Here is an 11,103-nt window from a genome sequence, read left to right as displayed (position 1 = left end):
CGACCTGAATGACGAAAGGGTTGCTGGTTTTCGTCAGTTTTGGCTCATGAGATCCTAACGCTGGAGGATCGGCCGCTCAGACAGACCCAGTGCCGCATCTTAGTACACTAGGCAACCTGTAAACCCTGGTTTGTCTTGAAGTACCTCCAAGCAGTGAAACAATTCACGACTGGCGTAGGACACAAACGCTACAACACACCTTATCCTCCAGGGGACCTGGTCTCAATTCTGCCCGTCCGCGCATTGGCGACAATTACGAGGTGGTGTCCCATCCCTCCATCGCGAAACCACGTCACAATTAGGGACATCATGAGCTTCCGGCCGCGATCGCCGCCGCCATACGGATCAGTAGTGTTGCTCCACGCAAGCTCTCCTAATTCCAGAGCATCCTCGACGGGATACTGGAGAAGCCTCAATTCATGTCCTCTGCTGCGCACAGCCCGCTTCTTCCTTAGCGAAATCGCACCAAAGCCCAACATTTAATGTGGCAGTGTCTCTGTAGGTCGTCATTTCAATAACAGATCTCGCTAAATGCCGGTCTAGCCAGCGACCTTCCTCTGACCCGTCATCGGACGAGCAAACACTCCCTGCACGGCGCCATACCTTATTTTTGACGTGGAGAGTCAATGTCGGGTTTCATAGCCCCTGGAGAAACTGGGAAATCGTTGCCACATTGCTGGCTCAACATACCATGTACCCTCCACGGGTTCCAGCCCCCACTATCGCGTCTGGAATAGCCGTATTTGGCTCGCATGTGCGCAACGGGGCAAGAGCCGCAACTGGGTGCGCCTCTCTGGCCGAGGTTGAGAAGAACCAGACCATGCCTTCCGAAGTGGGCACGGAGTGACATATGCACAGACGGATATCCGTCCGCGAGCCTCTCTGTAACACTCTCGGACAACAATTTTCTCCCTCGACAATAACAACATCTCCTCATTCACAGCTTGACTCGGCCAGATGTCAATTTTCGCAATGCCGGAATGGCTTTGCTTATCAAAACATCATGACCGGCATATTTATGGGGCTGGCTGGTGCTGGAGGTGCCATCCCGAAGAGTGGACGAGGTCAGATGGCCACGCGAGAAAAAACATGGATGCACCCCGGCCCACAGCTGCCTCGCAAAGACGCGAAACCTGACATCAATTATGGCTCCTTATTCAGCACCGCAGGGCTGCCTGGGCCCTTTTTTTTTTACTACTCTTTTTCCTTCCTTCGAAACCGGTGTCGGCCACAAGGAGAGGCCAATTGCATAGTTACCTGTGTATGCTGCATCAAAGCAAACAGGCTTGCTACCAGCGACACGTTCGTCCGGACATTGTGGCTGGCATGTCCGGTCAATGGCTGTGAGAGATGAAGCCCATACAAGACAGTCCTAGTTGATAACGCTCAGTGCCGCCAACGCAGCACAAAAGGTGACAACCCATGCATGCATGGACGAACCTTCGAAGTGGTACCTTGGTTCGTGAGGCGTTGAAGCGCATTAAAAGTGGCCGATGCATCGGCGGCACCCGAGACGGGCTCCTTGCATCTCAACATCGGTACCGCATTTGGGCACCTTTTCGAGTTCTTGCCGAGGCAGTATTGAGCCCGTCTTACAATGGTGAAGCTTATTGCAGACAAGATTTCGCCGGGAAACGATTTACCAACCTTCGGTATGGTTTTCACAGTCAAGACACCTCCTAAAATGTAAGAGGTAGGGTTCCGAGGGTGACTATACAGTAACGTTACGTGCAAAGTGATTGACTGACCAAAACTACCAGCATCATCGGGACTACTGCCGTCGATTTGTGCTGCCAGGGCCATTGCAGCCAAGCCTCCCCGAGACCCCAACTATGCAGAGCCTCCATGTTGAGTCGTATGCCGTGGCCCTTGCAGACGTGACAAAACGATAGGCCTGCAATATGAAAGAGGCCCAAGCGCATCATGTGCAACTGGCACATTCGCTTCTGTCGCAAGACGGGGTAGGTTGACTAATGACATGACGGCAATCAGTTGCAGGGTTCGCATGCTCATTCAACTCGATAGGCAATGTTGTATTCGTAAAGGTTGTCTCTATCGAATAGCAAGGGAATATCGATAAAGAAGAAATTTCTAAAAGAGAGGAGTAACGGTGCTAATTTTATCGTCGACGGCGCCGAGATGCCGAGCAGGGCATCTTCATACGAAAAGGCTTCAGGGGCAAGGTGCCCAAGCCTAGTATATTTCCCAATGTTAATCTATGTCAACAACACTGGCGTCGCATAGATCAGCGCTACAAGAGATTGGGACAGTCAGTCCGAAAGGAGCGGAGAAGTCCTCCCCGTTGCGGGTCCCGTGGTGGGAGACGGTGGGCCGAAGCCAAAGCGAGTGCCAAAAGCCAGGAGCCATCCTGGAGGGAGGGCACGGTTATGAGTTCACGCAGCCAGAGTGTACAATGTCATGTGCTTCGCGTTGCAGAGCTGCGGATTGATGAAGCCCAGCGTCATGCCTCGTCCACAGTTCCAGTCCATCCTAGGGTTTGTTCAGATTCCAGCGGATTGCAACCGACACCCCATCGATTGGCCCCCTCCCCCTTCTCCCCAATTTAGGAAAGTTCATGACTTTGGCCCCGCCACGGCCTCGGGCAGCGTGTCCGCGCTGCGCTATCCAACACTCCCTGTCCATGAGCCTGTCATTTTGGGGAGAGCCAAGTACCTGTACCCTCCGGTTTCGTTGCGGCGGTAAACGCCCACTGGCGACGGCCTAGAGCTGGGTTCGTTGCCCCACGCTTGGAACCGCGAAGAAATAGAAGCAGACGAGAAGCAAAAGAGAAGCTTAACCCCCACTTGTCTTGTTCATGCCGGGCCCCTGCCAGCGGACTATCAACCGGGATCGTTCTCTTTCCTCTTTAGAATCATCATGTCATGGGGGAACCGCTGGCCTGGCTGATTGCTCTCCTCCCAACAGGATTGAGAAGTATCTATTGACGTCTCTCGGGCCTGCTGCAAGGGATTCGGCGGGGCCGGCTCGGACAGAACGGCGAATGATGGCTAGCTACGGATAAGGCTGTACCGTTGGTGTAATGATGAAGGAAAGGCTCAAGTGCCACGCCCAAAAGATTGTGAGACCCTGATGCCAACAGCCAAAAGCAACGTACGACGTCGGTTCATTGTGGTATAACCCGGCCTGTCACAAGTTCAGATTCAGCGGTAACGGTTATGGAAAGGCACCCGATCTCACGCCTCCACAGCGCCCCCCCTCCTATCCGACCAGAAGCCGAGTCTCGGTATCTCAACTCATCAGACTAGGTAGTTGGTGCACGTGTAGACTCACCTTACCGCGCCCACTCTCCAGATCCGCAGCAATCGTGTTAACTTTACCGACTCCCGCTCGTCTCGTGTAGATGGACACGCAAGGTCGGTGCCGGTTCTCAGTGAGTGCTCTGGGATTCCCCTTCTCGCCCTTCCTCCCTCCCCTTGCCTTTCCTTGTCGGCGCGTTGTGTACAGCTGCACGTGTGGTTGCCAAGTACATCTACCTCCCTCTGTGAGCCCCGGCCAGGCATGGCCTGATAAATGGCTTTTCCCGGTTCCAGGACGGAGTAGAGTACCTCCTTCCACCCAACCTCCTTCGTACCTTGCGCTCCAACCCGGTGCCTTTGCAGCTTCCCTGCAGGGTGGGGTCTTCCCGTCATTTGACAGCTGCGGCGGATGCCAAAATGGCGTTTTTCCGACGTCCCTTGGGATCTCGCTTCCCTTATCCCCCACTTTTCCTTCTCGAAAGGTCCCAGGGTTGAAACGAGCGTTGGTGCGTTGCTGGCCTCTCTCCCGTTCTCCTCTTGATCAAAGTTTCGATAATTCGTCTCGAAGCAGCTCTGCTGTTTTATTGCCAAGGGTCATGGAAAATCAAACCGATCATCGTCTACGCCTACATCACCGGTGGGGCCCGATGAAGCGGGCCACATCTATCCACGCGTCCCACGGCAAGTGAGCCAGCAGAAAACACACCATCCTGGATCCCGTCGCTGTCTCCGTACCTACATCAAAGCACACTCTCCATACAGCCAGGGTCCTCGCGAGAGTCAAAGCAGAGCCCACATCAGCCGGCATGCCCTCGCCATCTCGTCCTCGTCGTTCTGCCGTAGTCTATTTACGGCCGAAACCCCCATTCTGCTGGGCATAGCAGCGCGCCCGAGCGCATGGCGAGATCAGGAGGCATGTCAAAACGAGAAGCGCGCCTCCTCATTCAAGGGCCCCGTCACCGCGTGCCGCGATGGCAGCTCTAATACTGTCAGGTGTCGCAGCTTGACAAAGACTCGACTCTGCCCATCACAATGGACGTACGGACTGCAACTGCAGGTCTCGGAGGCTCAGGGGCGGGGCAAGAGAAAATCAGTCCCAATGAGACTGTCCACGCCAAACCCTAGTCTCTCGCCTGTCTGATCTCCTTACCGCATCTTCAATCCATCTGCAGGATTCATGCTGCTTGCTTCCTGCCAAGTTACCGTTGCCCTGCTCATGCTGCGCGCCCCCCAATCCAATCCAAGATAGGATCGACGATGCACAGCCAGGCAACCATCCTCGCAACTCGCGGTGTCTTGCAGGCAGTGCCTCTCTCCCCAATCCAGCAGGCCTATCTGCTTTGGGCAGCCTGGTCCCACGTACGGCTCTCTCTTTTTCGTCATGAGCTGTCCCATCACACCCCTTTTCTTTCTTTTTCCTATGGTTGTCTGTGCTATTAGTTGTCTGCGAGCGGGACCGTACTGGATGGCACCCGGGGACCGATGTTCATGGCCACACCGGTAAGCGCTGCGTCCTCCGCTTCCAGCCATACAGAGGGTCGCATGCTGTCAACTTGGCGTCCTTTGGGGGATCTCGCTCGTTTCCCTCGATTTTCATGCAGGCTTATGAAGGCCCGTTATAGAGCAAGAGCCCCCGGTCCACGTCACTCCCCCAGTCGCCTTACATTCATACGCTACTCGATTGACTTTCCGTTCGATGGAGGCACACCAATCCATCACCGCTTCGCCGGAGATATTACCCCTTCAGGAACACATATCCTCAGTGGTAACAAATCACAGTCCATTCTCAGATGCGACTGTCTCCACTTGACTGGGCCCTGTGCCAGATTTGGCTCTCTATCAAAACATCACATCTCAACCCGCTCACTGGGTCGTTTCCACCGTGCTGACATGGGGCCGAAGCCAGGATCTGGGGGTACTCTCAGGTACCCCGAGGGTGCGATTTCGTACCTCACAAGTCTCTCTGGCAGGGGTCACTCGATCTCATCTGAGTTGTTCTAACCAAAAACCAGGGGAACTCGACAAAACCAGATGTTCATAAAGCTGACTGGAATATTTTCCTAGAACGTTGAAGCTCGAGGACCACAAACGAGCAGCAAGTGAGCGCCAACTTGACTCCCTAGCATATCTATTCCTTCGGCTCAGCTACGTTGCCGCCGCAGGAAATGTCAGATCATGCTCGTGTTTTGTCATGGTTCTATATGCAGATCCCCATCACCAAAGACCAGCGCAGCTTGCTGGCGTCTCTATCTACGAGCCAGTGCCTCCACACCGGCCTTGGCTGTAAGCACAGGTCTGCTGTCCAGAGTCCCATTGCAGTTGACACATGCAGCCACCCACGAAGCAATTGGAGCTGAGGTCGTTGGGGCTCGACAATTTAATTCTGCCTCGCCCAACTCAGGGTCGCATGCGACGTCCAATGCAGTCACATCTACTACTGGGCGTACGGCTGCATTTCACAGGAGTTCCGGAGCAAAGCGTGCCTATGCACCTGGGATGGACCGCCCAAGGAGGCGTTAGGAATTCTTAGTCGCATCGCAAATCCGAGGCTATGGCAATCCTATTTCGACTCGACATGTGGCCGCGTGCCATGGGCCAGAAGACACGCGCTGTATTCAAACCTGAAAAATGAGTTGGAGGCGATGACGATTGCGCCGCCCTGCCCATGGGTGGTTCGATCATTCACACTCTTCATTGTCCCACCAACTTGCCGCCCTAGCTGCATAGACGAAGTAGGGAGGGTGGCATTCAACCATCACTCGATCGTTCACTCACGCGAACGAGGTGCTCCAATACTGATCACTTGATGATCTGCCGTCCCTACAACCGGCGATGCCCATGCAACCATAAGCCGTGTGGTTACGTTGGAACCCGAGGATCTTGGCCAAGGAGATCGTACCCCGTACTTAGTATACCCGGCACCGTGATGCAGACAAAATGCACCTCGCTTGGTCTGACCCGCCGGGACAGGGTGGCTCCAACAGCGTCCAGCTCGAGTTCGAATGCAAGAGACAGTGGAAAGCGGCACAGTAAGCTAGTGCGACCGCCTACGCTTTATCATGATTGCTCTCGAAAACCGGCCGAGGCTCAGAATAGAAAAGCCTGTTGGTCGAGGTTGATGACCAGAATATGCAGCCCAGCCTGTTTTCTTCACTACTATGGTATAGAGTGTGTCAAGGTGAGCAGGACTGTCTAGGCTGGGTGGCCTGCGGTGGTCGGATGTTCATCACCAGAGCAGGTCTGGGGCGATCATCGCTGTAAGCTCACGCACAACACTGCAGCAACACACGCTACAATCGACAAGGAGCCCGCTTCTCCTTTTCCCTCCGTGGCTTTGAGAAATCGGCGATGATCTCTGAGCGGGTATCTCAGGAGCAACTTTTTCGGGCTAAAGCGCTTACTCGATGCCCGCACCAGACCCTCGTCAGCGATTCCCTGGGATCTGGCTCCGACGTGCCAATGATGCTTGGCTCGTCGTGCGATCGTCTGATCTGGAGATCGGTCTGCCACGCAGCCCACACACACGCTATCATCTCGCATTTCTGCCTGGCAAATAACATGTCATGGGCAATGCCACCCAGTGGCCATCCATGACGAATCGAAGGAAACCATCGGTCAAGGAGCCAGACCGGTGAGAGGGACTGCATCGGCACTAATTTCTAACACCCCTGGCTCTCGGGCGACCGCTGTCAACCCCGAGATGCAACGGCTCTCATCGAGACAAAATGGCCCGACACTTGGTTCCAACCTCCTTTGACCGGTCGGCATATTACCCCCAATTATCATCTGTCTTGGGGCGCATCTCCAGCAGCCAACGTCTCGACATTTAGTGTCAGAAGTCGGAAAAGAAATTGTCTAGCGCCCGAAGAGGTCATCAACCCCGCTTCCCGACCATGTGGTTAACACACTGGGCACTCCCGGTAAGGAGATTAGAGTGGTTGAGGAGCCAGGCAGGCCCATGCTCGTTCCCACGTCTCACCCTCGGCAACAAGATCAGGCCAGAAGGGCCCGTACTTGATTGCTTGCCCGTTGACACAAACCCACGCCGCCGCAAGATCACGGGAATCCGTTACAGAACCGGTGCTATATCCGGCGGTTGGGGCAATGGCAGAAGGTCCAAGACTGCGTACGTACGTACGCACGGGTGACATGGGGAGCGCAGAGTAGGAGCGGTCCATGCATTACTTCACATCAGAAGCCAGCTGTTCTCTCACAGTGCGGGAGACCGCTGGCGGTGGTGCTCTTGGTCCATGAAGGGGGGGGGGAATGGTGGTTTTCGGTCGACGCACGATTACAGGCATGCATTCACCATGGATCTTACGACCGCTATCGATCTCTTGGGGCGATTCCCATTTGTAGAGATGCGACGTTACTCTGCGCTGGTTTCAGCGTCTGACCTGTTGCTTGACAGGATTCTGTCCCGTTGTCCTTCGGCTCGCCATTTTCAACGCTCACGCCAGTCAACGGTTATCAACAGCATGCAAGCCTTCATTTAAACTGTAGAGCAGCGTCCAACAAGATTGCGACCATGGGCCATTGGCATGACGCAAAACTGTTTGGGAAACCGCCCCGGTGGCCACAAGGGGGGGCGAGGGGTTATGGGAGGCACCGGCATCACGGCTGCCTGTACCGACGCCAGTTGGCCCTCGGTCGAGGGCTCAGGAATCAGGTACATCGCTTGCCCACCCGAGAATTTGCGACGAGATGTTGGACCCCAGCGTCACTTTTCACTTCTCGGCCCGCAGGCGGGCGTTCTTCTTTCAGGGGGCTGACTGGTCAAGCTAACAGCCAACCAAGCGTCGGACAAAGTCCTCGTTCCTTAGATCCTATCTGTTTTCTCCGGAAAAGATTTGGGACACTCCGGGGTAGTTCGTCATACGTCGCACAAGCGGTACTGGTGACAGCTATTTCCCGTCACGTCTTGACTGGCGTACCTCACATCAGATCATGGTTGATACCCTCCCTGTCTGGTTCCTTGGTCTGCTTATCACCGGGTGCCAACATTCAATGCGACGACGAAATGAGACGTTGCCATCTCTCCAACCCAACCGAAAAAATTTGCTAATCCGCGCCCACTCAACATTGTTTGCTGGGTTTGGACCCCCCCCCCCCCCCCCCCCGGCCTTTTTTTCGTTTCTCGTGTCGTGGGGAGCTAGAGCTGGATAGGCTGCAAAATGTCGGTGGCAGGAATACTGAAGAGGCTTCAAGACACGCATACCCAGCCCAGACCTGTCTTTGCCAACGCAACGGCTCTCTCAGGTAAAGCTACAGGCCAACTTTGTGGTGGTGGCGGTACGCTCCATCCTCCGATTTTCACTTCCTTCAACTGATGAATGGAAATACCCAGTATGACAGCGGGCTTAGCTCCCGTTATCCATTCAGCCTTATGGAGTTGGGCCGTGGACAAGCCCGGGCGGCTTAATATGGGTGTTCGTTTGCTTGCTTGCTTTTTCCTTTCATGCTTGGCCGTCAAGATCGACAGAGGTGCACCAACATATGATCACGGGAGCCGGCTCTATCATTGGGAGGTTTACGGCGCATGCCTTCATGGCCGCCAAGCCACCGCTACGTCTTCATTCAGCGCGACAAGTTATCGTTGAGTGACTGGTTATTGTCAACACACATGCATAGAACCGTCGGGATTCGATTCAGTCGCTGAGCGATCTCGCTAACATTGACACTAGGTAAAACATCACATTTCTGCCTAGCGGTACTGTTTGGGCTCGATAGCGCAACAGGAAAGAGTGTCGAGAAGAATCGAATAACACATGTATTCTCCCATCCCCTTCCTGCGCAAGAGTCCTTTTCTCGTCCTAGCCAACGGCAAGATGTAACTAATTGAGACATTTCATGAAGGCACAGTTACTAGCTGTGGTCGGCTATGCTGTGTTTCATGCAAGACCCCTCTTTTCTTTCTTTTTCCTTTAACCTGAATCACTTTTGGCCGCGAGCCAAACCGCCTCTGGACACGAACCTTCTTCTTTCTCATCGTCATACCGTGTGGAATGCCAGGTAGAAACGAATCATGAGCGCTTGTTCGTTTAAGTATGGCGGACAGGCGAGTTTGAGCGTCCTGCAAAACACTCTTGAAGCCCTTTACCCAGCTTTGCAACTGTCCCCCACGTTTACTGAAGCCCTCTTCCAGCCCCCCCCCCCCCTTTTTTTTTTCTTTTCCGCCTCACTCCAGTCCCGTTTCTTGACTTTCTTTTTCTCTGCCGCAACACCCTTGTCCCACCTATTCAAACACGCAGTTTTCATTACCTCCCAGCGGCATTCACGTTACTATTCCATTTGGGGAACAAATTGGGGTTGTCGAAGTACCAGGGTCGCATTCTTGACATTCATGTGCTTAGGCTCAGCGAGCATTCCCGCGTCTTTCCAATGAGAGCCCCCTGAGGAGGAGGTTTCAATCACCAGACTGACGATGATGCCCGGGGTAGGTGGCAGCTTACATGGCAACTACACCGTTCTGCCGCCCCGCCTTACCTTATTTCCCTCCGAGACCTTGACTCATTCATAGCCCGGGGTCCGTTCTCTCCGATGGGAATAGGACGGACCCCCGCCGGTGTTGAATCTCGGCCGTCTCTTTTTTGGGGAATTCACGGCAGTTGTCCAGACGTTGCTTGCCGTCAGAACGGCTTTTGATGTTTTGCTAGGGCGAGACCGGGTAGCTCCGAGCAGAAGCCACGGGCTGGCTTGCCGCAGGGAAGCGCTGTCTGATACCGTTGCATTCAATGGGAGCTGGCAAGGCTTGCTGCGACCAGATGTCGTCCGCCTCTTGGTTCTCTCGGATCGCAGCTTCCAAGAACGGCGGATGCCGCGAGGGTTGGGGGGAGGGTACATTGCGTTAGGCGGCATCGTCGCAGGCACAGCTGCCAACGGAAACTTGAGGTATGAACCGGCATATGGTCGTTCCCACCTGACCTGGGCTCATGGTTGCTCAGTGGCAGACCACATCGCAGATGGGCATGTCAATGATCACCGGGACGACAACTACCGCGCGGCGTTTTTGCTGCGATGATGATAGCTTTCCACGAGTGGCAAGTTTCTCGGCAAGGGTTTCAGTATTGCATCGTCGCCGCTGGTTGCCGGTTGGGTTGGTTCAAAACCCCCAGGCCGTGGTTTGTTGAGCAGGGCAGCCACCGCACTAACACACTGCCGAAGGGTAGCAGTGTTTTGTCTATTCACTGCTTGCCTGAAGCCGAAGGGTAGGGCCCAGATAACCGGTTCTCGTCACATATGTGGTCTGTACATGTTGGGCGAACGAGGGGGGAGGGGTCAGGGACGAGATGATTGTCGCTTCCCTTTCCTTTAGGGGGGGGCGTGTTTCTTGCGCTGCATATGCTGGCGATACTTCGCCGTGCACGCCCCCGATATCCACTTCTTGACCGGTCGTCGTCGATGACGGCACGGTGGGCACCTCGTGCGTTTCTCGGAGGAGAAGATCCAAGTGAGGATTTCTTCTAGGCGCCCAATCGCAAGAGTTCACGGGTTTGAGGCAAGTGGGAGGGAGGGGGGCCCTTCGAGGCCACAAGATCATGTAGGAGCAGCATCAATAGCAACAGACGCGGATCTTGGCCCTGAGAGGGAAAGGGCGAGAAGGGAGGGGCGCCCGCATCGGATCTTGAGCAGCACTGCATCAATAGATGCGGAACCCGGCCGGTCCTAGGGTACGGGGAGATGTGTCCGCAAGTACGGCAAGCTGTCGGCTGGCTGTCCAAGGTTCAGTTGGTGCAAATCACTTGCCTTCCTGCCAGAGATCGACGCATCTCTATCTGTATCTCTTGGGGGTTGCAATGTGGATACAGATGATGGGCATGCTACATGTCAGGCGGGAAATCTAGGC

This window comes from Colletotrichum jinshuiense, chromosome 5, assembly GCF_051148585.1.
Source record: "Colletotrichum jinshuiense chromosome 5, complete sequence".
In the NCBI taxonomy this organism is placed as follows: Eukaryota; Fungi; Ascomycota; class Sordariomycetes; order Glomerellales; family Glomerellaceae; genus Colletotrichum; species Colletotrichum jinshuiense.
This window is presented reverse-complemented; position numbering follows the sequence as displayed.